A 27,145-nucleotide genomic window follows, 5' to 3' on the forward strand; every position below is an offset into this window, starting at 1 on the left:
GACCTCCTCTTGCTGACAAAGTTCTGTGTCTGCCGTCCTTGCTGGGAACTCTGGGAATTAGGCTCTACATCCTTCTTGGCCACTTGAGCTGCAGCCCATATCTGTTTGCCCTGGACTAAGGCTTCTCAGGGTATGAGACTTTCAGTGCTAACATCAGGGAAGTCTTGGGCAAACTGGGTCAAGGTGGTCACTCTACCGTGATCACAACTTCCTCTCTTACTCCCAGCTTGTTTTTCCCATTCTGTAACCGAAAAGGGCCCTATGGGGCCTTCCCAGGACAGACCCCCTTCCAGGTCCTCCACCTGCCTCTTATTTGTAGAAAAACTTTAGCCTCCTAGACCTTCTGCTATAGTCCCAAAGAGTAAATTGAATCAGAGAAGTGAGAAAATGAAGAAACAAAGGAAAACAGTTAAGCAAGACAAAATAATAATCGTTTAGCCATTAAACAAAGCCAAGGACATTTAGTTCCTCCTCAAGGGCTATAGATAATATTCTGAGTCATGTCCTTGAGCTGTTTTGCAGATACAGAAACCCCCAGCAGGTGGAAGAAGTTAACTGTACGCGGCCCACAAGCATACAGACCCCCAGCTGGGTTGGAAACAGAAGGTTGATGACGTTGACTCCCAATTACCTCACCACCAACCAATCAGAAGAATGCCCACGAGCTGATCACACACCCTGCAACCCTTTCTCTCACTTGTCTTTAAAAGCCTTTCCCTGAAAGCCACTGGGGAGTTCGGGCCTTTTGAGCATTAGCTGCCTGGATTCTTTGCTGGGTGCCCTGCAATAAACACTACACTTTCCTTCACTACAACCTGGTGTCAGTAGACTGGCTTTACAGTAGGCGGGCAAATGAACCCAAGTTTGGTTTGGTAACAATTTCTCATCACTGGGCTTTGGTTTTTCTAAAAAAATGCTCCAAACTCCTCTCTGGGAATGGGCTCATCCTAAACTTTAGTGCTCCTGACCTGACCTAACTCCAGGGGAACCTTTTGCTCCTCTATAATCTACTAAAGAGGTGATGCTTCTTACAGTGATTCCAGTCACTGCCCCAGGTCTTGCATTATCCCACGTGGACTGCTCTGGAATCAAAGGCTCACTCTCTTCCGGGGTGCTCACTCTCAGAGGGCTCCTGCCCTCAATACCACTCCCAGGTCAGAGCCCCAAAGAGAGATCAGTTCGCATCAGTCACAGCCATGCCTCCACCCTGGATACTGTGCTGTGAGGTCAATTACTGCTCCGGACCCTTCAGTGGGGCCAGCCCTTCAAGCAGGCTGGACTCAGATACGTTCTTGGTTTCTACTTAGTCCACACCGGATTATTATTGATATCCCAGTTTTACTACTTAAAATATACTTTGCTGTCTCCTATCAGAAGAGAATGATGTACCCTTTGAACATTCATGTTGTCTTTTCTCAAAGGATCACGAAGCACTGGGCATAATACTGTTTCTCTTTTTAATATAGTGCTTTACTATAGCATCAGTATTGGGTATATTCATTTTATTGTGCTTCACTTTACTGCACTATGCAGAGACTTTTTTTACAAATTGAAGGTCTGTGGCAAACCTGCCTCAAGCAAGGCTATTGGCACCATTTTTCCAACAGCATTGCTCACTTCATGTCTCTGTGTCACATTTTGGTACTTCCTGCACTATTTCAAACTTTCATTATTATTATATTTCTTACTGTGATCTGCGATCACAATCTTTGATGTTACATCAAGACCTGCTGAACACTCAGATCATCAGTTAGCATTTTTCAGCAATGAAGTATTTTTTAAAGGATGCATATTGCTTTTCTAGACATAATGTTATTGTACACAAAATAGACTATAGTGTAGACATAACTTTTATATGCACGTGGAAACCAAAAAATTATTGTGACTCGCTTTACTGCAATATTCACTTTATTGCGGTCATCTGGAACCGAACCCACAATATCTCCAAGGTCTGCTTGTATAATGACAGAAACAGATTTTAGCAAGCATAATTTTGGCTAAAAGTAGAAGCCAAAGCTGTACTAAAACTTAGAGGAAACTCCAGAATTTGAAAGCTACAACCATCTCTTAGACAGACTTGATAAAAAGATAGACATGGTAGAGATATTTTGTAAAAACAAAAGGGGAAAATGAATGATAAAATGGCCCTGTCTGGCCGCTGATACATAGAGACATCTAGCTTCCTGTTGAGGCTGGCTGTTAAAAGCACCTGACTTCTCTGGTTTTAAGAGCTCAATATCTACTGATACATCCTTGCTACACCCCAAGCTTGACAATGAAATATTCCCTAGCTATATACAATGTGTTTGACCCTGTTATCCTCTATCCCACTTTGCCTAGAAAAACAAAACAAAACCAGGACAATAAGCAGATCAAGTCCAATTCCAAAGCACTAGTTATTTAATTCACTCCAATTTAACAGTGCTACCTTCTCAACTTTAACTATGTCTTGTCTTAGCTCAATATTAATCTTAATTAGCTAAATCTTAAATTGTGGCTGTGCATTTACTTTACACAAAAAGTATGTTTCCATAAAAACTGCATGTGTATCTAATGTTTATACATTGAATAGAATCATTTTGTAAAGTGAATAACATCCCTCAATTCATCATGTTTGTAAAGTCTATTTTACATATACTAGACTTGTTTAGCAGAAAGTCAATAGATTTGATTAAACAGGAATAGTCCTTCTAATCTATAAAAACACCAGTAATTAAATCAACAAATATTTTAGTAGTCACTATACAAATGCTGTTCTGATACAGGCATGACCATTAGCCTCTGAGAATGGGACACAGCATAGATGTAGGAACATTACATACATTAATTATATAGACATATTTTACAACAAAAGGGTTTCATTTTGTGATTGAGATCCAGTGGCATGTAAGATCAAGACTTATTTAAGACTGAGCACAGGGAGATCAGCTCGGTGCTTTGTGACCACCTAGAGGGGTGGGATAGGGAGGTGGGAGGGAGACGCAAGAGGGAGGAGATATGGGGATATATGTATATGTATAGCTGATTCACTTTGTTATACAGCAGAAACTAACACACCATTGTAAAGCAATTATACTCCAATAAAGATGTTAAGAAAAAAAAAAGACTGAGCTTGTGGGATAATAATTTATAAAAATCACATTTTATATAATGCTTTATTTTCAATAAAATGTCATAAAGTTTAATCGTTGTTTACAACATATCAATAAAATAAGTACTTCTAGCTCCATTTTACTGATGAGAAACTCATACAACTCAAGTAACTATATTTGAGTGGGTATTCGAAAACAAAATGTTAGTTTAAATCACCAAAATTAAAGGGGAACAATTACTTTCCTCTCCAGAAGTTTTCACTGCCCATTCAAAAAATATTCTTCTTAAAAATGCATGTCAGAATCTGCTCTGGGATCCGAGGCTGGGATATTTATCAGCTATGTAGACCTTGATTCCTCTGCATCTCTGCATCCCTAGTTATAAGGAAGTGGGGCAGATAAGTGGTTAGCAAACTTCAGTAGGCATCAGAATGAGCCGGAGAGCTTGTTGAAACACAGATGGCTGGGTCCCACCGCAGAGTTCCTGATTCAGCAGACCTGGGACAAGAGCACTGAGCATGTGCATCTCTAACAAGTTCCCAGGTGACACTGATGCTGCTGGGCTGGGATCGCACTTTGAGAACCACTGGACTAGATCTTACGTTCAGGCTCCAAGACCTTTACAATTCTGAGTATGGAAAGAAAGATTTAACTGATGTTCCTACATCTAGACCAGCTGCAAATAAGCCTTCATTTATCCACCCTCATCCATCCACTCACTCATAAACATCTGTTGAATGTTTAGTACCAGTATGTTTTCAAATAGTCCCCAGTTTGGGTAAAAGTAGGGGAAATGATTTAGTAAAAAAAAATAAATTACATAATTTATGGGTATTTGACAATTCTCTTTAACTCCATTTTAGTGATCATGTGAAACCAGGAAAAATAAATCAGAAAAAGCACATAAACATTATTAAACTAATATCTGGCCCAAAGGAAGGACTCAGCAAGCATCAGCTACACAGATCATTGAAACACAGACAATCCATGTATTGTATCTCACTTCCTTTTCTCACAATTTTGTTACAGCTGCAAGCATCTCTCTCCTATTTCAGCATTTTGTAGTTTTCCTCCCTATCCTTTGCTGAGAAGCTTAGGTAAGCAAAGATCGGATTGAGACCAGGCTGAGGAAGGGAGAGTTTGGGTTAAAGAGAAGGGGAGGATGATTACATACAAAGTGTATAGCTGACTCCTAACACAGTGGGTGACTCGATTAAAACCAGAATCCCTGCCCTGCACCGTGTGTACGAGCTCTCACTAGTGCCACCTGTGCCCCTAATGAGGCACACATTTCCGAGTGCCACCTTACTTTGTGGCACTGGGGGGTGGGGGTTGCAGGGTTGGCAGCAAAAGAAATGGGCAGCATCAGCACAGTTGTCTGGGGAATCTGACAGAGAGGCAAATCCACTGTAATCACTGTCCCAGACTGAGTCACATTTTTAGGGGTCTAAGTCTCCGTAGACACATGCTTAAAAATAATAATGAGAAGATGCAGAACATATATATATATATATATATATATATATATATATATACACACACACGATGGAATATTACTCATCCATTAAAAAGAATGAAACAATGCTATTTGCAGCAACATGGAAGGACTAGGGGATGATCATACTAAGCGAAGTAAGTCAGACAGAGGAAGACAAATATCATATGATATCACTCACTTATATGTGGAATCTAAAATATAATACAAATAAACTTATTTACAAAACAGAAACAGACTCACACACTTAGAGAACGAACTATGATTACCAGAGGGGAAGGGTGGGAGGGGGAGGGATAGACTGGGAGTTTGGGATTGACATGTACGCACTGCTATATTTATTGAATAAAATAGATAACCAACAAGGACCTACAGTATAGCACAAGGAACTCTGCTCAATATTCTGTAATAACCTAAGTGGGAAAAGAATTTGAAAAAGAATCGATACTTGTATATGTATAGCTCAATCACTTTGCTGTATACCTGAAACTACACAATATATATATATATTTTTTTGTGGTACGTGGGCCTCTCACTGTTGTGGTCTCTCCCGCTGCGGACCACAGGCTCCTGACGCGCAGGCTCAGCGGCCATGGCTCACGGGCCCAGCCGCTCCACAGCATGTGGGATCTTCCCAGACCGGGGCACGAACCCATGTCCCCTGCATCGGCAGGTGGACTCTCAACCACTGCGCCACCAGGGAAGCCCTACACAATATTTTTGATCAACAATGCTCTAATATATAATAAGAATTTTTAAAAAAGAAAAAGAAAAGAAAAGAAAAAAAAAAGGTCTGTCACATTTTGGGGTGAGAATTTCAAACTAGTAGCAAAGGAGTACTCTGAATTTTTTGGCAGATGAGAAATGTTACAACATTTTAGGGAAAAATCTGAACACAGTTCTAAATATTCAAAATATAGATATTCTTTAACTCAGCATTCTCCAGTAATGGCACGATTGACATTCTAGGTCAGATCATTGGTTCTGGTCTGTCCTGTGCATTGTAGGATGTTTAGAGAAAAATAAAATAAAAACAATAACAACAACACACATTCCTAAATGTTTTCCTACAAGACTGAAACCTTCAGTCGATCTCAGCTTCTCACTGTGACAACTGTTGGTCCTATCCAGGCCTGCCATCAGCAATTTGAAATGACACCCAAAGAAATTCCCAGAGATTTTTCTGGAAGTAGCACTAAATCACCCTCACTGTGTGAGATAGATCCTGAGCTTCAGAAGGAAATCTTGATTTCCATGTTTGGCTTCTAAAAATACCTGCCCTCACCTATATCCTCTGACCTCCATTAGTTTCCAAGGTCCAACCAAAGTTTGAAGGCTAGACTGCATTAAGTTTAACTTACCTACCCCTGTACAAACCAGAAGTGCGTGATGAATCAACCAGGCCTCCTGGGCCAGCAGATTAATCCACCTCTGGGGATAGGCCAAGGGAACCAGAAACCCTGTGCTTTGAAAGTATAGAGGCCTCAATGGCATTTTGGTTTCTCTGAGCTTATTTGTGACAGCAAAACTGACTCACAGAAGATTTTTGAAAAATATTTACTTGGAATGACACTAAAAAATATTTTAAAGGATTTTTGTCAGAAGTAGGAAGGTCTGTTTCACAGCCAGCTGAGTCAGACCAAACTGTCTGAAAGACTACTGGAAACTTTCAGCCATGCTGTAGCTTCCTGGCTGTGTGGCCTAGAGATGTGCCTCTGAAACCAAGGCGCAAAGAGAAATTCCCAGAACTTCTTCAAAGATTTCACCCGGGCTTCACAAAGAAGGCCCGATTTTAGCGAAATGAAGGGAATCTCTTATAGAGTCACACCTTGAGCATCAGTTGTAATCAAGTAAGAAAACAAGAAAATGCATATTTTAAAGCACCTGCTGTATGCCAAGTACTTTTAGAATTCGTTTATTTATTCACTCAACAGACTCTGCTGAATATCTGCTATATGTAGTGCTAGGAGCTATTGGATATAATGGTGATAAAAACAGAATCCTCTGCATCACTGCCATATGTAATCTTTACAGCTACCTGGGAGAGACAGAGGGATGGAGGAAGCAGTGTTATCTCACTTTATAAAAGAGGAAACTATAAAAGAGGTAAACTATAGCTTTACCACGTTAACCTCCTTTCCCAACTACACCCAGCTATTGAGGGAGAGTCAGGGAAATTGGAGTGAGGATTTTGTGTCTCCAAAGCATGTGCTTCGACCTTCGGGAAAGGATGGGTCCGAATACAATATGAAAATCAGACCACTACAGCTTGCAAAGATGGCATTTATACAATCCCCGAGTGTCCACATAAGCCTGACAATAAGGTACACTTCTACCATCTCTTGGCTTTCCTTTTAGTATACGGCCTTTGAGAATGATGTTTCCTGAGAGATTTGTATGTACTATAACTCATTTTTATAACTTCAGCCCCAGCCTTCCCTAAGCGCTCACATCCCTAGTTTCTACAGCACCGCTCTCTACCGGATTACAGTGCACTGCATTGCTCAAAGTTATTGGTGGGAGCACGCAGTGGACATTTGTGATTTTGGAGCATGTAGCCCCCTTGTCTGGGGACTCACTCCTCCTCTACCCTGTGACCCTCTATCCCTGCTCCCAGGGTGGAGCCTGTGACCTGAATGAAAGGCATGTGGCAATCACATTCCCTGGAGATGCTGATTAATTCACGAATAGGCACTGGACCCAACCTCAGCCAATGAGGTTTTGTTGGAACTAAAGTGTGAATGGCATCTCCTCTTCTCTCCCAGTCTTGAGGCTACCAGCTTCTGCACTGGTTGGAGCCATCGCCACCCCCTGGGCCCAACACACGTTCCTTTTGGCTACCTTTTCCCTCTTCAATATGGCTGAAACGTTCACTTTTACCTAACTTCATCCATAAAAGGTGCTGATGGTGTGTGCCGGAATCAGTTAAAGGTGAAACCATCCAATGGATGTCACTACAGGTCCGGTAACGATGCTGCCTCCCAGCAGTTACGAGGAATAGATAAGTCCTATAACCATGCAGCTCTCTTCCTTCACTTGTTCTGGAGGATGGGCCACTTTAGGGATGAACTGCTCAGCATTCCTGGCAGACAAAGAGCTGCTACTTAGGATACCATTGGCGAAAGTACAAGAAAACCTGCCAAAGAACTGATAAAAATGGGGCATGGAAATAGCGGATAACAGTTCCACCTTCCCTTGGAGACATTTTCTAGCTCTTCATTTGAAATACTTTATGGAAACCCGGAATTCTGGACAGTATGTTTATTAAAGTGCAGAATCCTGTCATTCCACACCCCATCTTCAGGGACCTCTACCCCGTCTTTGATGACCTATGAGCCATGCCATCACCCACAGAGCAGGATTTAGTGATGACTCATTCTTCTTCCTGTTTCCTGACCAAATGTTGCCAGGATCCTTTCTGCTCAAAGTGGAGGGCGCAAACCTAAAGCCTCAGCACCTCCTGGGTGCTGGTTAGAAATGCAGAATCCCAGGCCCCACCTCACACCTGTGGATTCAGAATCTGATTCTAACAAACTCCCAAGTTGCTGCTACTGCTGGCCTACAGATGCTGCTGCTGGCCCGGGGATGCTGCTGTTGAGCTGGGGACATTGCTGCTGGCCCGGGGATATTGCTGCTGCTGTTGGCCTGTGGATCACATTCTAAGCAGTGAGGGTTTAGACCTCAGTGTTTCCTAATCCTACTTGATCATGAAATTCACCTGGGGAGCTTCCTAAAAATATCATTTCTGGGTATAATCTCAAACCTTCTGAATCAAAATCTCCAGAAAAGAGACTTGGGTATTTAGCAGGCAACCCGCGTGATTCTTAAGGACAGGCAAAAATGAGAAACACTGGGAATGGAATTTCGAGTCCCGGGCTATCCCTTCAGCTGCTAGCTGTCATCCTGCCTGAATTGGGGCCTCTGCAGATGGAAACACACAAGTACTCCCCATTCGGCTATTTCTTTTCCCCCTTATGCTACCTGAAGGCTTGCTACCAAGTACTGCATCTTCAGCACCTGACATTGTTTCTTTACCTTCTCTCCATATCTCTAGGTGAGAAAAGACCTCTGAAGTATTTAAATCCCAATTATTGGCAAAGACATGTTAATAGTTACAACCCAGTGGCATTGCTGTTTAATGTTCTTAGTGTTTCAAAAACAAAATGTAGATTCTTGACCCTGGTTGTTCTGCAGGTTATAGACCTAATATACTGATTGGTCTGAGTAAATTTTTTGGAGGCCTCACAGAATGCAAGACTCTGTTATCATGGAAGAAATGGATAGGAATGATAACCCCCTTTCTCTAGGATCTAGGGAAATAGCATTTGTTACAGTGTTCTAGATCATTCATAAACTGGTAATATATTTACTACAATTGCCTCAAATTCTTAGGGCCCTTGAAAAGCCCTTAAGTATTTTTCCTTCTATAGCTTTGGATTCTTAATAAGACACTAGGGATATGCACATCTAAAGGTGTGCAAGGACCAAAAGTGAACGAGTAGACCAGTAGTTCTCACTGGGAGGTGACTTTGTTCCCCAGGAGACAGTTTTGGCCTCAGACCTGGGAGAGGAGAGGTGGAAGCACTGGCAGCTGGTGGGTAGAATCCAGGGAAGCTTCTAAGCATCCTCATTGTTCAGGGAAGTCCCCACAACAAAGAATTATCCAACTCAAAATGTCAAGTGTCAAGGCTGAAAAACTCTGACGTAGGCCTGAACCAGACACTGACAGCATCCTCAGAACTCCATTAGCAATCATCAACCTGCTCTCCACCTGCCCCCATTTGGTCCAAGGGTACCTACTTGGTCGAACCAAGATTTGAACCAATGTCTTTCTACCTCTAAAGCTGTATTCTTCCCTTTCCAACATGCTGCCTCCCCCTGCTGGGCAGACTACCTTCATCTTTCCGTGTTGATTTATAGGAGGTCCTGGAAATTGCAAATTCTGGACTGAGTTTCAAATTCACTGAACATCCTCTCTCATTATATCAGTTTCAGGCAGAAAAGAGAGAAAGGAGTCTTGGGAGAATGGAGGTAACAACGATACACAGCAGCTGGACATAGATGGAGATTTTTCTCTATCTTATGTTAAGCAGAGCAGCTGAGCTCTTATGTGAATCAAGATATTTACAACTTTATTTAAAGAGAAAAAAAATGGAGACTCAATGACAGAGACAGAACTATAGGTAAGTTGAAAGTGATTAACACTTTCTGACTTCTTTTGCCACCAGATGTAGCTCCTGGAGTCTCCAGGGCCTGGAAGAACTTGACATACTTTGACAGCCAAAGTTTTAAATATTTAAGAGCATTAAATAAGGAACACATAATAGAAACATGGGGGAAAAGTCAGATGCTGTGAACTCAGTTATGATGTGTTGGTAATAAGGAGTGAAAGCAAGCAGCCCAGCTGGTGAGATCCACAGACCCATCTACAAATGGAAAAATATATATAAGTTTTATTTGAAGAATAGACTAGACGCATGCCTCATGTTTAATTTAAAATGAACTTGCAATTTCTGACTCAGATGAGCAATACTGAAATATCACTAAATGCTGGGAACTTTCCTGGAAATAAAAATTTACAGCAATCAAAATGTTAAAATTTTATTCCCCTTGGGTGTTCGTAATCATAGGACAAATGATTAAATACATGCTTTATGTGGAAATGCCCTGTAGCGACTATGAACCTTGTATTGGAAAGAAATGTAAGACAATAAAAAGGAATTAGTTCGAAGGAAGCATTTAGAGTTTCCTTTAACTGTTTCCTTTACCCACATATAGTGGCCTACATATATATTAAATTTTCTCTTTTATTCATTTATTTTATTGAAGTATTGCTGATGTACAATGTATTAATTTCTTCTGTACAGCAGTGATTCAATTGTACATATATATATACTCTTTTTTTCATATTCTTTTCCATTATGGTTTGTCATAGGATATTGAATAGAGTTCCCTGTGCTATATAGTAGGAACTTGTTGTTCATCCATTCTATATATAAAAGCTTACATCTGCTAACCCCTACCTCCAACTCCATACTTGCCCCAATGCCCTCCCCTTTGGCAACCACAAGTCTGTTCTCTATGTCCACGATTCTGTTTTTGTTTCACAGATAGGTTCATGTGTGTCGTATTTTAGATTCCACATATAAGTGATATCATATGGTATTTGTCTTTCTCTGTCTGACTTACTTCACTTAGTATGATAATATCTAGTTGTCCATGTTTCTGCAAAGGGCATTATTTTGTTCTTTTCTGTGCCTGGATAGTATTCCATTATATACACGTACCACATCTTTACATTTTCTCTTGCAAACTTTCTGAAAGTGGCATCAAGCTTTCTCCCAAGTTCTCCAAGAAGCAGGAGAAGGGGAACATTTGGGCTATCAGGACTGGTTCTGTTTCCCTGCCTTGCCTCATTAGCTACTCCCACTTTGCAGCCCACAGACCCATGGGGGGAAGGGGAGCAAGCAGGGGTAGCCAAGTGGCCAGTGGGTAAGGGAGGGGAGGCTGGGGACAACACGTAAAAAGAAGAGGGAGTACCAGATATGCTTCAGACACTTCACAGTTTTCCAGTTGACCTAGCAAAAGGGAAAAGTACTAGAGATGCAAGCAGAGGAGCTTGAGGCAGAATTTACCTACCAAAGACACCATCACCTTTAATAAGGAAGAGTCAAGCCCTTAAAGAAGAGAAAAAGAAGAAATCTGACAAAAGATGGAGGTGGGTGATGGGCAAGGCATTTGGAACAAAGTGAGAAGGGAGGATGAGTTGAACGATGGGCATAACATAGACTCACCTGAATTGTCAAAATTTGGGACAGATATTAGGGAGAATATATGCACCATGGCACAGTAAGTGATGACTCTATTAATTTATTCATCAGAGCTAATGCTGGTATAGACTGTGTGCATTTTGCAACTCTTGAATGCTCCAGGGTTTTGGAAACACTAAAGAATACAAATGTCCTAACCCCTTCTACCTCAGAAAATGACTGTATTTGAATATAGGGCCTTTAAAGGGGTGATTAATGTCAAATAAGGTCATTAGGGTGGGCTCTAATCTAATATGACTGGTGTGCTTATAAGAAGAGGAGATTAAGAAACACACACACGGAGGGAAGACCACGTAGGAGACATTGGGTAAAGACCACTGTCTACAAGCCAAAGAGAGAGGCCTCAGAATGAAACCTATGCTGCCCACACCTTGACCTTGGACTTCTAGCCTCCAGAACTGTGAGAAAATAAATTTCTGTTGCTGAAGCCACCCAGTCTGTGGTACTTGGTAGTTTGTAATGGTAGCCCTAGACTAACACAGTTTCCCACACACTGTATTCTAAATGTGGAGGAAAGGAGTGGTCACCCAAGGTCACTTCTCTGTCCAGCTTCATGAATCACCTGTGGACTCTTAAAATATGGATTCTGGTCTTCTGATGTGTGGATTGGGAACAAGTCTGAGGAGTCTATATTGTTTAAAGGTTCTTCAGTTACCCCTGAACACTTAACCTTTGACCTGAGAGGGCAGTGGCTAAGAGGCCATGAAAAGTACAGAGCATAATACTGGACTAATGTCCAGTATTCTGCTTTTGCAAATTTGGAAGGGAATGTGGGCAAAAAAACAAGGGTTTTTTTCCTTACTAAACACATCAATCCATAATTTTTTTAAAGCATGTGTTTTTTGCTGCCTTTTAAAAGTACATGTTTGTGGCATAAGACATCTATGAACAAAAAGAAAAAACAGTTTGCAAGTCTCTTAATTATAACTTCATTTTGATGTATTACTTTCTGCATCATATAGTATTAGTGGAAGCTAAAAATTATTGAGCATATATTCTGTACCATACACAGATATTAATTTATTTAAGCCATGCACACACACATACCCATGGGGCATGTACTATTATTATATTTATTTTACAGATGAAGAAACCCCAGGTGAATACGTTTGCATAAGTGTGTGTATATGTATGTGTATGTGTATATAGTTTTAGGTAAAATATAAAAGATATCCTAATTGTCATTGACAGATACCCATATTTTTACACTATAATTAATATTCTTGTGCTGTACAGATTAACTTTGATCAGTTCTTGGGCTGAATAGAAATATTTATCCTCTTTTCTTGCTGGCAGGGTATAGTCATTTAAGACACCTTTGTGGAGAGGGTAAACAATGAATTGCAATCAATCGATGGATTTCTCGAAAGTTTTACATTAATGATCAAACAGCATCACCTGATGACTTACTCAGCAACTCGAAGACGACAAAACATAACTAAATCTCTCAATTAGCTTTTTCATCTTCTCTCCTGGCAGCGCTTACTGGCATCTGCAAAACGCAATTTCCAACCCTGAGCTCTTTGACATTTTCTATTTCCTCCTGCGTTTCTCTCCTGCCGCTGCTGTTATGCCTGAGAGCAGCCATGTGCTGTACTCCATGCTGGCAGATGTATCGCCAGCGGTTGAAAGGAAAGCAATTATTGTGTCCTCACTAAATCTTGAGGACAGCTTGGGCACTGTTTAACCACTGAAGTGCATAAACAGCCAACCCGGGTTTTACGTGGCTGAACCCTCACGACGGCAGCTGGGCTACAGGTTGATGTCACCTGAGGTACCCATTAAGGATGCGGAAAGCTGCCAGCAGAGAAATGCCCTTCCAGTAACTATGATCCTCCCTCCAGTGAACACGCCACATTCCCACGCACAAAGCGACGCACAATGCCTGGGAAGACAGCAGATTGACTTTCCTTTCCTGCTCACTTGGTTTGAGGACAGCAGTCCTGGAGTGGAGGTTGGACTGTTTCTCAGATGAGTTTCCAGCCAGTGGGAGTGGATACTATTTACACTGTCAGGAATTAACATCTCTTCCTTTTGCAGGCAGCTATGTTTAGCTCACATATGTGTCACATGTATGGACCCCTGTCTAACTCTGCTGCCTCTGAACAGTCCAGAAAGTAGATTCTGGGTGATAAGAAAACACATGGCCTCAGTGAAACTTCAGAGTGTCACCTTGGAGCTTTGCACCTAATGGGGGCATCTGAACAGTTTCTAAGCTCGAGAGTCAAGTGCCCCGACAAAATATGCTCAATATAACATTTCTGCTTGAGTTATTTTTTAATACACCTTTGCCTCTCTGTGCTACACAAATTGCCTTGTAAATACTACCAAGCACCAAATGAAACATTCCAAACTAAATAAATATGTCAAGCCTCTGTTAACCAGAATCCAAAGGACTGAGGTACCAAATTAACCAGAACAAGTTTTTTTTTTTTTTTTGGTACACAGGCCTCTCACTGTTGTGGCCTCTCCCGTTGCGGAGCACGGGCTCCGGACGTGCAGGCCCAGCGGCCATGGCTCACGGGCCCAGCCGCTCCGCGGCATGTGGGGTCTTCCCGGACCGGGGCACGAACCCGCGTCCCCTGCATTGGCAGGCGGATTCTCAACCACTGCGCCACCAGGGAAGGCCCAGAATTAGTTTTAATACCCCATTCTTAGAAGAAAGAACCAATGCTCAAGAGCATATTCTCATTTCAGCCAAAGAAACAACATTTCACTGCTTTTCCTGAAGTCAGTCAACTCAGTGGTCCAATCTCCAAGTCTAGCTTCTTACATAAAGAATGGGTTTTTAGACTACTAACCCTCAGGCAATAATCACGCAGTCATCATATAAAGGCAGAATGATTGGCATGTTTATGTTTACAAATTGAACATTTTAGAAAATTTTCCCACTGTATAGAATTTTTAAAAGTTTTAAGGATTATGGGGTTAATGAAAAAGTAAACAAATTTATATTCATGCATATAAACTTGGCCTCTCGAATTCCAGGGTCAAAATTATAGGTGTTTCCCTTACTCTGTTACTTGATTTACTTCTGCGGGAAGGCTGTAACCTTTCCCTCACTTCACCTGGGAGCCGCAAGGTGGGAGGTTCCATGACCTGCTCAAAGTTAGACAGCATGTTAATACCCAGCACAGTGTTAGACGCGTGGGCTGTGTCTTGTGAGGGAATCCATCATTACAGAGGTGGAGCACTTGACAGCACTTCTCTAAATGTTTCTCCTTTGAGATAAAATTCTAGTTAAAACAGAACAACAAAACAAAAAAATGAAGTTTCTATTACCCAACAGTGGGGCTCCTTGCCAGCTCTCTGCAGAATTCATTATGAGCCTAAAATCTGCCATTGGTTCTCTGAATTTTCCCTTGATAGTCACTGTCAGAATGAACACAAAGCCTCTACATTTAAGTCTCCCCAGAGTTAGTTCAGAAAGTGAAAAATTATTCCAGCAGCTCCAACAGTTTTATAGGTGATAGGTGATTAATTCATTTCAGAGTTGCTCTAGATGAAAAAGCAGAGGGTGATAACACGTAGGTCCAGGTATTTATTTTTTCTGTTTTAGAGAAAACCTGGCTCCCAGAGTTTGAAGAGGTCATTGGTGGGCACGTGGTATGCTGGAAGAGCACAAGCGTTGGAGTCACTCGGCCTGAGTTTGAAGTTCCCTTGGCCCTTCCTGAAGGCTTTACCATGAATGTCAATGTTCTCCCCTTCTCCCCATAACTAGGACAGGCCATGACCCTGAGGAACTCAGGAAACAGAGTGTGGAAGTGAAGTCGCACAGAAGTACTCGGTGGTCATTCATGTCTACAACTGCTCTCCATCTTAGCCACACACTGTCACCTTGTCAACACCACTGACTTAGCAGCAGAGTCAGGAGTGATGGCAAGGTGGCATCTTCCCATCTTCCTTTAAGACCTTCCATAAACTGTCTCAAAAAGTCCTGAGAGTCAATCAGACTGCATCGCTTAACACCATGTGACAAGAATGCCCAGTCAGATGAAATTTCTCAAATCTTCTTTGCCTCAGCCACTGTGGAAAACAGTATGCAGGTGTCTCAAAAGAACTAAAACTAGAACTACCATAGGACCCAGAAATTCCACTCCTGGGTATATAGCTGGAAAAAGAAAAGCACTAATTTGAAAAGATACATGCACCCGATGTTCAGAGCAGCATTATTTACAATTGCCAACATACAGAATCAACCTAAGTGCCCATCAACAGATGAATGGATAAAGAAGGTGTGGTACATATATACAATGGAATATTACTCAGCCATAAAAAAATGAAATAATGCCATTTGCAACAACATGGATGGACTTGAAGGGCATTATGCTAGGTGAAATAAGTAAGACAGAGAAAGATAAATACTGTATGATATTGCTTATATGTGGACTCTAAAAAGTATAACAAACTAGTGAATATAACAAAAAGGAAGCAGACTCATAGAGAACAAACTAGTGGTTACTAGTGGGAAAATGGAAAGGGGGAGGGGTATTACGGGGGTGGGATGTGGAAGGTACAAACTATTCAGTGTAAGATAGGCTCAAGGATGTATTGACAACATGGGGAATGAAGCCAATATTTTGTAGTAACAGTAAATGGAAAGAAACCTTAAAAAATTATATAAAAATTAAAAAAATTTAAACCATCTTCTTGGCCTCAATTTTTATACTATTTATTGCTTACCTACATAGTGAGGGAGTGCATTGGGTGCCTTGAGGAACTGAAAGTGGCAAAGACGCAAGGAAGAAACTTGCAGCCTCCCGGGCAGGCAGGCAGGTGCGTATATGAATCAGGTACCAGACAGTGTGACCAGTGCTATAGAAGAGACCCAAAGGAGATGCAAGGGAGGAAAGCCAGTCACCAATCCCTTGAGAGTTGCTTTATTTCAGTGGTTATGAGCATGGATGCTGTAGTCACCCTGCTTGGGTTCAAAGGCTGACTCTGCAACTCACTGGTTCTTTGACCTTGGACAAGTCCCTCAGCCACTTTGTGCCTCAGTTTCCTCATCTGTAAAATAGGTATAAGGCCAATGATGATTCCTATTTCATATGGATTTTAAGAAAATCACACAAATTAAAACTTGTAAAGTTAGCACTGTGTCAGGGTTAGCCATTCCCCTTGAGGACTGAATTGACACAGCCGTGCTCTCAGTGGCGGGGGTTAAAATCATTTGACGTGGAGGGCACGCCACGTGACAGATGCCAGTACAGGTACTTTATGCTCATCATCTTATTTTTATTGAATCTTCCCAGCAAGTAGCTACTATTACCCCCATTTTACAAGTGATTGCTCATGAGAGCTGAATGACTTGTCTGAGGTCACAGAGGTGGCAAAGTGGAGATCCAACCCCATGACTGTGTAGTTCCCACAAGTCCATGTTCCTTCTATCACTCTCCACTGCCTTTTATCATATCTCCATATCTGTACCTGAAAAGAATTTCCTTCAGTTGTAGGAAGGAAACTCTCCACGTACAAACTCTCCAGGGACAAAGCCACGGAGAATTGGCTTTGCTATTAAGTTGTTCCCCATTCACTACTGTCCCCTTCAAGAGGGCTGCTGTGTGTCTTAAAGGTGAACTAGCAGGGCATGCTAATTAAAGTGTGGAGTACCAGATGCCTTGCCAGAAAGTAATTAGCAAAATTCTTGGATTAGGGTGCCCCTCACACTGATGAGTGCAGGAAACAGCTTACAGATATTAGACTTTTCATATTGGTAGGAGAGAACAGTTCCTTTCAAACCTGGCTGAATGGGGTCTCTGCTGTGTATCAAAGATTTAGAGAAATCCAAACACATGTTCATTACCTTGTGGTCACTCACTACCTTCTATCATGATGGCAAACATGTGCTGGGTGCTAATTATGTGACATGCATTGTGCTAAGTGTTTTCCATAAAGTATCTTCCTTAAGTTTCATGTGGTCTGATGGTGTAAGTATTGGTGTGATCCTCATTTTACAGATGTCCAAACCAAGGTACCAGGTGGTAAACTAACTTGCCCAACTCATATTATCTGTGGAATACCTCAGTGGATCTGGGATTCAAATGTAGGCAATCTTCTTTCTGAGCTATAATCACTGTGATATAGTTTCTTCCCCTCTCACTCTTGATCAAAGCAAAAAAAAATTGCTTCAAACAGATTACTATCCCTCCCAACAGAAATAGAACCCAAATCCTGGTTCCTAAATTGCTAGCAGTTCTTCCTATTAACCACTAGTTGGTGCTCTAGCTGGGAAGAGTACACCTCTTCCCCAACTTTAGTTGGATAAGCAAACACTGTGAATATTATAATTATTATAATTCATGTACAGAGAGAAGTGGAAATCAGTTTGGCATTTGGGGTATGTCACTGAAAGAAAAGCAATTACACATAGTGCCTTAAACCTGTATATATTTTACCTGTACTGTAAATCCCCTTTGTTTTAAATCTGTCACTTGCTCTATAAAAATGCATAGAACAGGAGCCATAAAAAAACTTAAATTTTAGCCTAATGATATATTGATTGTGCATACATATTTTTATTTTTGCATATTCTGGTACTGTGGTAAAAAGGTCCCTTAAAAGCTGAGTTTAAATAATTATTCATTTCTCAAATTACTATTGTAATCAATTACCAATTATGAAAATTATTGCCATCTTTAAGAATTACTTTGCTAAGTGAAGTAATTAGAACTGATATTTTATTTTATACTTCAGTTCCAAAAATTGATTTTCGATGCTAATCAGAGTATGAAAGTTGGGATATAAATTTCTTAAGGGCTTCCCTGGTGGCGCAGTGGTTGAGAATCCGCCTGCCGATGCAGGAGACACGGGTTCGTGCCCTGGTCCGGGAAGATCCCACATGCCGCGGAGCAACTAAGCCCGTGAGCCATGGCCGCTGAGCCTGTGCGTCCGGAGCCTGTGCTCCGCAACGGGAGAGGCCACAACAGTGAGAGGCCCGCATACCGCAAAAAAAAAAAAAAAAAAAAAAAAAAAAAAAAAAAAAAAAAAAAATTTCTTAAAGCAAAATGAATGGCTGGTGAGGCTTCAGGTTTGACGCTTTATGTAGTATTTGGTGTTTGTCAAGGCATTTTGCTCTTGAGAAGACACTGCTGATTATTATATCTGTTAGCACTCAAGTAAGTAGAAGCTTCTCCATTTTATAGTCTTAGATATCTGATATTCCAAGAATGAAGAGGTGTAGGCCTTCAACCAACACAGAGGATTGGAAAGTCAGCACCTTCTTTTTACTAATATAGCCATTATTTCTTAGTTTGAAGAGAAAGCAGGGAAGAGAGAGGTACAATTTACTGAATGTCTTGGGTGTACCTGGCATTAATCTCAATAAAACATATATTTTCTCCATTCCTTACAGTTATCTGGCTAGCCAGTTATTGTATTATCATTCTTTCAGATAAGGAAACAGGCTCAGAGAAAGAAAGTAATTTGTGCTCTATCAATCAGCTAGTCAGTGGCTGAGTTGAGACACAAACTCAGATCTGCTGGTTCAAAAGTCCAAGCTCTCATCTTTCCTTTAACCCCCCAAGTGCAAACAGTATACATAAATATATTTAAACACAAGGATTGAGCTCCACGATAATTGTGCCCTTTGGCACGATGGTCTCAGTAATGTTTCAAATCAAAGTGAATGCCCTCCCCTGGTTTTTACACCATAGTGAATTGTAGAGGAAAATGCAAAAAACCACAGAGTGAAGATGTGTTAGGAGAAAAGACACAAATAATACTTTCATTTATATTAATGGAGCTAGTGAATTGAAGTGAAAGGGATAACCGCTCAGTGTGACAAGGTGGGAATCCTAATTTCAGAGCAGCTAATAATAAGCTGGGAGATTTGACTAAGTTCCCCATCACTCTGGCCTTGAAATACCTCATTTGTAGAATGAAGGGTTATACTTTTTAGGTTAACGACTTCTCTTTTCCTTCAGGAATTGCTGATATAATTGATTCCACCTCTAAAAGTGATAGGCAGTAGATCCCCGGCAGGCAGAACACAGCTCTACTGGGTCTCTCAGGTTAAGGAACAGAGACGTTCATTAAATAATGTCACCCTGATTCGTCCCCCGTGATCCTAGGTGTCTATTAGAGAGACATAAGGGGCATTGTTATAATAAACACCGAACAGCTAAAACTGTCAGAGCCTTCAGAGGCACCTGTCTAAAGCAACAAACTTCTTGTGATTGTACTGGAAGTCAGGCCTCTTCTCTACTGTGTCTTCTGCACCCCTTCCCTACCCCCAGTCTTCTTTATTTTATTATTGTAAGGGAGGCATCTTACAAACATGTCAATATGATGGACAATTTTGATTGTCCACCTGGCATATTCAGTCCATACTCAGCATACCTGGGTTTTAAGCCTGGCTCTGCCATTGTTTGGCTGTGCTCCTTGAACATCATCTAAACTTCTCCAGCCTGAGAAGCTTCATTGGCTTGAGATTTCTCATCTCCTTGATGCTCCAAATTCAGGGCAACTTGGTTTAAGACAAAGGCTTATGGAAGGGATAGTTAGTAAACTGGAGTTCTGCATTAATGCTCTGCTCAATGCTCTGTTACATGAATGGGTTCGAAGCAGACAGATGTAGAAAGAATTTTCCTCATTGCTTTGGGCTGAATTGTGTCCCACCGAAATTCATACCAACTCCCAGTATCTGGAGATCATAGGGCCCTCAAGGAGGTGACTAAGTTAAAATGAAACCTTTAGAGCAATCCCTAATCCAATATGACTGGTGTCCTTATAAGAAGAGGAGATTTGGACACAGAGAGAGAGAGAGAGAGAGAGAGAGAGAGAGAGAGAGAGAGAGAGAGACATCAAACACATGTACACACACAGAGACAACAGCGAAAACACATGGCCAGAAGGTGGCCATCTGCAAACCAAAGACAGAGACCTCAGAAGAAACCAAACATGCCAACACCTTGACCTCAGCCTCCAGATCTGTGAGAAAATCTATCTCTGTTGTTTAAGCCACTCAGTCTGTGGAACTTTGTAATGGCAGCCTGAACAAATTAATATACTCATTACACCAATAATCAACATCCTTGGATAGAATTAACCATTCTTACATAACAGAGAATGCACATCCTTAGACAATTTTACCCCCAAAGTTAGTAACATATTTCTTGGACTATGAACAAACACTATCATATGTGCTACACTTACGTGTTTAAACTTGTTTTATTCCATCAAGTACAAATGTTTGAATCAAATTTTCAAGAAGTCTGGATTTTAAAATTAACAAGTTATAGTAAAGATTCTCAGGATATATATAAAGGGCATGATGGAAGGAAAAGTGAATTATATGGGTTTATTGAATTTTTTGTTGGTTTAAATCAAATTTCGAAATTGAACGATTTGGTTGAGAAAAAATACAGCAATTTATCCTCACAGGCACTTGGTTGTTAATGGTCTGAAGGAGTGCAGTGATGTTCTGCACAAAGTGATAGCAACGTGCTATTCTCTATAGACACCAATAAATGTTCAAAGATGTGCGTATCCTATAAGGAGGCCCCAGTTCTTACTAATGAGAATGAAATCCTGCCAGGAAAAGAATGCATACACATGGAATGGCACTGCATTCCAGCTCATTAACAATACAGGAAGCTACATAAGCATCCATAGCCCAAGAAGGACTTGACTCAAATACTAGCAACCTGGATAATGCACCTCAGTCTTAGATGCAGCTCTCATTCTGAGACATTAAATCCTATTGCTCTACCACTGATCAATTCTTTTCCGTCTTCAGCAAAGGTAATACAATGAGCATCAGGTCCTACTTGATAGGTAAGAAAATAGAGGGGCTTCCCTGGTGTCACAGTGGACACGGGTTCGAGCCCTGGTCCGGGAAGATGCCACATGCCGCGGAGCAACTAAGCCCGTGCACCACGACTACTGAGCCTGTGGTCTAGAGCCCACGAGCCACCACTACTGAAGCCCGCACGCCTAGAGCCCGTGCTCTGCAACAAGAGAAGCCACCGCAATGAGAAGCCCGTGCACCGCGACGAAGAGCAGCCCCCGCTCACTGAAACTGGAGAAAGCCCGCGCGCAGCAATGAAGACCCAAGGCAGCCAAAAATAAATAAATTAATTAATTAAATTTAAAAAAACAAAAGAAAATGGAGGCATAACTGATTTGCTAAAGCACAAGATCTACTTAGTGTTTAGTGCTGCCATCAAGACAAGAACCCGTGAATTCCCTTCTTTAATTTCGCAAAGTATTCCTTCTTTACAAGCGAAGGTGCTATGACACATAAGCTTCTTTAACATACAAGGACACTTTCCCCTTTCTGTCTGTTCCTGCTATCATTATATGCAGGGAAAAAACTGAAGTCACTAATATAATATAAATTCTTAAGAACTAAACTATCCATCTTCTTTGTTTCTTTCCCCTCCCTCAAGTCCCTTTAGCAACAGAGAGAAACCGTTAAGTTGTATACATTTTTAAAAATGAATCTGCCACAAGAGAGAATCTCCTAGAAATAATGAGAAGTTTATGGAACTTTACCTCTTTTGATCTTTAAAAAGAACACAAGGTTAAGTCGCTGAAAAAAAAAGTTCGATGAAACAGGTCCCCTGGGCTGTGAATCCATGCCCCCGAGCTATTTTTAATAAGGTATATAAACAGTGAGTTGCTTTGGGCTTTGAAGGCCTGGACTTTAGAACAAGGAGGAATGAAGAAGTCCTTAATTTTTGACATTTAAGAATTTTTATGTGTGTGAAGGGGAGCTAATTGAACAAGTGGGCTGAGCTATTAGGACCAGAGCTGGAGTAACCATATTTTCACCAAATATCATAGCATGCTCAATGTCAGCCATTAATTTCTTTCTACCAAGACAGATGGACTTCCACTCGATACTAACAGGAGGAAATAATTAAGAAAATCCAGAGTTAGAGTGAAACAGAGAGGCACCTTCCTTTGACAAGGTGATTCTTCAGTTAGTAATGAGCAACAGATAAAGTGTTATACATGGTAAATTGGGAGAAGAATAAATAGCTGGTTATTTAAAATACTAACCTCATTTTTCTTTTCTTTTGCGGTACGCGGGCCTCTCACTGTTGTGGCCTCTCCGGTTGCGGAGCACAGGCTCCGGACGCGCAGGCTCAGCTGCCATGGCTCACAGGCTCAGCCGCTCCGCGGCACCCTCCCGGACCGGGGCACGAACCCGTGTCCCCTGCCTCGGAAGACGGACTCTCAACCACTGTGCCACCAGGGAAGCCCCCTCATTTGCTTTTTAAACTGTCTTTCACCGACACTTGCCCTTCTGTCCCATCCCATAAGTAGGCCATACATTTTGGAGAAAACAAATGAAGAATGTCAGTGTATACCAGCTACTATTCTAGAAACTTTGGCAAAATCTTTAGTTTCAGATATTTGGTTTCAACAGCCCATTGCTGAACATTCTTCTGGTTATTTTAGCTTCCTGGGATTCGAAAGCCAACCCCTACCCCATGCCCTGCACACTTTGCTTTTACTGAACTTCCCAATACATACTCCCTGGCTAGAAAATTATTATGTTTTTTAATTATACCAGCTGACACACACGTATCCAAAGTCTGGCTTTTCATGAAGCAAGGGGCAAGTGTTTAAAAAATACATCAGGTCACAGTAACACCAAGTTACACACAGCTATGTGGAGTTGACCAGCAATTTTGTTTTAAATAGCTTGGAGGTAAATGCCTTTTTGTTTAAATTGAGGATGATACATTCTAGCTATCACTTTGGAAATGAAAAACAACTCCTGTTCTCTTCATTTTAAAGAATGTTCAAAGAACTCATTTCCCCTCAAAAGTCCTTTTCTCTTGCCAAACTAAGTTTTACTAAAAGAAATCATGGCTTTTTAAACACTGGGAGTCTTAGCCTTCTTCACTTCCTTCTTTCTCTACATTCTAAAAATATTTATTAAGATGTTATTTTGTATTAAGTTGGATCTTATATAATTCAATTGTTTGACTTACAAAAAATGGCTTTGGATATTCCTTGACAAAGTGTGGAGAAGTAAGAGATTTTTACAATCTAATTGACAAGCCAAGAAAGAGGTAGTAAATGATCCATAACAATAGACCTTAATAAACATCACGTGAGTGATGTAAACTCATGAAGGTTCTAAGAGTTGAGAGACAGTATATGCTGGAGTAGACTGGGATTGCCTTGCGGAAGAATGGTCTTAATTTGGATCTTAAAAGAGAGAAAAAGAAGGCATTCTAGCACCTACACTTGCCATTTCTCTTGCCTTACGGCATTCCTATTTGCTTCCTGATTCCACAGTCAGCTCGCCTCTTCAGGGCCATCACTGTTTCTAGACTTCCCAAGGAACATTGCCAAAGTAGTCTTATTTAGACACTATTTCATGTCACGTGCTTCATCCAAACCACTCTAGATATTCACAGTTTGTTTTTTTTTTCTCCTAAACTCTTGTCAATTCCATTAGCCACCATCTACTTCTAGATGAAATTACTAAGATCATTGGCTCAAATTTATCCCTGGTGATCTCCTACAACCACATTCATTTATCCCCTAAAAGAGGCATGTATTAGAGTCTATATGTAGCTGTAAAAATGTCAAAATATAACAACACAAGAAATAATGACCAACTAGGCTAAATCCAGCACCCATCTCTGACTTGTCACTCTGGAAGTGAGAGTGGTTCTCAATGTTTTCTTCTGTACCCACAAACCTGAAGGCTATGTCCCGCTCTCCTCACTAACTCCCTCAGGCAGTGCTTCTAAGGGGGATGGAGGAATGGGCTGTCTTTCTTAGAGGAATATAGCAGATGCTCTCATGAGAAGAGAAATATGTACTTCAAAAAAAAAGAGCCTCGGGTGAACTTGATATTCTTATTCTCCCCATCCTTGGGTACCCATCACTGAAAATTACCACTCTCCTGTATAGGTGTTTCTTCTTGACATCAAATTCAATGAATACCATGCTAACTTCCCTTAATAACCTATTCTCAACCTCTCATCTGAGAATTTATCTAAATAATTTAAAAGTTGTCTATATTTCATAATACATGTGCTTGAATGTCCTTTAAAAACACCAACAGTGGGGCTTCCCTGGTGGCACAGTGGTTGAGAATCTGCCTGCCAACGCAGCGGACACGGGTTTGAGCCCTGGTCTGGGAAGATCCCACATGCCTCGGAGCAACTGGGCCCGTGAGCCACAACTACTAAGTCTGCGCATCTGGAGCCTGTGCTCCGCAACAAGAGAGGCCGCGATAGTGAGAGGCCCACACACCGCGATGAAGAGTGGCCCCCACTTGCCACAACTAGAGAAAACCCTTGCACAGAAACGAAGACCCAACACAGCCATAAATAAATAATTGTTTTAAAAAAAAGAAAACTTAAAAATAAAATAAAATAAAACCATCAACAGTAAAATAAATTAGCATAGCGCCCACCACACATAACCACACTAGATTATCTCTTCATTTATGTGTCTCTCTACCCACAGTGTGGTGAAGTCTTTGACGTCAAGGATTATTTTCTTCGTTTTTTGCATTTCCAGCACCTGGGACAGGGCCTGGAATTTAGCATGATTTAGGTGTATATTACATTGCCACATTGGCAATTTCATAAGATTCAACTGAGTAACTGTAAGCAATGATTGATAAGTGGAAGTGTGAAAGATGAGCCTAAATTTTTTTTTTTTTTTTTTTAGAACTTCCAGGAAAGGAAATGGAGAAGGGAAGAAAACTAACATTTACTGAGATTTTGATGCAGTAGATCTGGGGTAGGACCCAGGAACCTACAGTATAACTAGTATCACAGATGGTCTTACTCAGATGATGCATGGACCACACTGTGACAAACACCGCCCTTGGGGACACAAAGGCAGTAGAATGTGCTTTGGTCAATTAGGTGGAGACGAGACAAGCCTGCCTCCCAACTCCTCCTTCCCACGAGTCCTCCTCAGCCCTCCCAGAATTGGCTGTGCAAGCCAGACTCAGGGGACCCTGGACAGTTTGGATGGCTGTCCTCACCCAGCCTTATGCTACTATGCTTTTTGCAAAGGTCTTTTGTCCTTTGAGAAGTCCCCAGCAACTTCACATCTATTGCTCAACTATGTCCCCATTCCTCCCCCTGAGTCTGCACTGCACATGCCCAGGGACGATCCTTTCGTTCCTTCATCCCCCAGTGCACCCTTTTTTAGGAAAAGGGCTCTCTAATGTGCTCAGACACAAAAGCACCCAGAGGTCACTGTGTTCGTTGTTCAGGTGGCCTCAAAGTCTGAAAATACAGGGGACATTTGGACAGGTTTCACCGTCTGTGATTAATCAGTATCCACACTTGACAGGCTAGGAGAAGGTCACCACAGTGGTTTCCCACGGGATGGTGAACGATCTCTTCACATCAGAACAGTGAGAGACGGGTGAGAAGATCGTCTTTCCAATGAGATGGGAGGAAGTGACCCTGGAACGTGGGCTGTAGGCTCGCCAGACCTAAACTCCCTTGATTCCATCTTCCCAGGTATACTAAAGGTGAAGATTCATTCAGTGAAAATTAGAGACACAAATCCTCCAAGGTGAGGCCTCACGGACTCAGGCGTGGTGATTGATCATGCTGTGTTAATGACTATCTTCCCTGGCACAGAGCACTGAACTGCACTGAGCATTACTCACAGAGGACAACGTATTCAACTTGTCATGTTATGTCACCAAACAGATCATGCAGGGTGATGTCCTATCCACATACTATTCACTATGTACATCTGCCTGGGTTTCCAGACTTTACGGTGACCATGAAAATACCAAAAACAAAATGAAACAAAACAAGATACATGTTTAATTTAGACAGATAAATGAAAGGGAAAATTTTATTAGCGGGAGAGGACAAATACAATACACCTGCAAAAGGAAATCACGTGTTAAAAAAAAGAAAACGAAGAAAAGAAAAAGAAGAGCCTGTGGTACCTGTACTCAGAGCAGAGAAATATTGCAAAGACCAATAGTTTAAGAAAGATATAAGGGAGAAAAAAGAAGAAATTCCACCCACACTTTGAAAAAATTTTATTTCTGAAAATTGGGACGAGACCACCAAAATCTGACTTTCACTCATTTGTCCATCCATCCATTCATCCATCCATCCAATAAACACTGACTAAATACCAACTGTGTCCAGGGACTCTCACAGACAGTTAAATGTTAAATGTGATCACATGCAAAAGTCATGCTAAGTTGTATGGTCAGGCCACCCAAGGTGGCTATTCCCTTGCTCTCTGTACACCCCCTGCTCAACTAGTCCCTGCTTTACCTACACCCAACTCACATGACTGGCTTTCCCCCTTAACCACAGAGCCTAATCAGTAAATGCCTGCGTCCTTGTCCCCAGGCCCCAGCTAGTGATCTTCTGATAGCTTATCAAAGGGGCAGTTAGGGGCGTGCTCCTCTGCTGGTTTCCCTGGTAACCGATGAGCCAACCTGACGTCAATTCCCCCCATAACTGGTAACACCCTCCACCCGCCCCAGTGAATCTGCCCTGTCCAGCCTGCCTTCTGCCTCACTCGGTGGGCTGGGCAAGTACAGAGCTTGCAGGCCTGCGGGGTGCAGCCCAGCATAAGTCCCTGTGTTCATGGAGCTTAAATCCCACTGAAGGAGTCGGACCAGAACACACAAGTCTATAATCTGAATTCATGTAGTTGGAAGCAGTGGTGTAAATGTTTCACAAAAAGCTTCAGGGACAGAGCTTGATTTGCAGCTTTTGCCACAGTGTAAATACTCCCAGCCTGGACAACCTCAAACT

At 41.5% G+C, this 27,145-nt stretch overlaps 1 protein-coding gene and 1 long non-coding RNA gene across 8 annotated transcripts in view; one reads left to right on the forward strand and one right to left on the reverse strand.

Annotated features, from left to right (window-relative positions):
* Positions 1-27,145, reverse strand: part of NCKAP5 (NCK associated protein 5) — a 1,012,185-nt gene that overhangs the window by 721,312 nt on the left and 263,728 nt on the right. The window lies entirely within an intron of this gene.
* LOC136793590 (uncharacterized) overlaps positions 1-27,145 on the forward strand; it is a 101,421-nt gene that overhangs the window by 65,736 nt on the left and 8,540 nt on the right. Inside the window, exon 2 of the long non-coding RNA XR_010839093.1 lies at positions 9,577-9,770. This is a non-coding gene — a long non-coding RNA (uncharacterized lncRNA). The remainder of the gene's footprint in view (positions 1-9,576; positions 9,771-27,145) is intronic.

Source organism: Kogia breviceps, chromosome 2 (genome assembly GCF_026419965.1).
Source record: "Kogia breviceps isolate mKogBre1 chromosome 2, mKogBre1 haplotype 1, whole genome shotgun sequence".
NCBI classification, from domain to species: Eukaryota; Metazoa; Chordata; class Mammalia; order Artiodactyla; family Physeteridae; genus Kogia; species Kogia breviceps.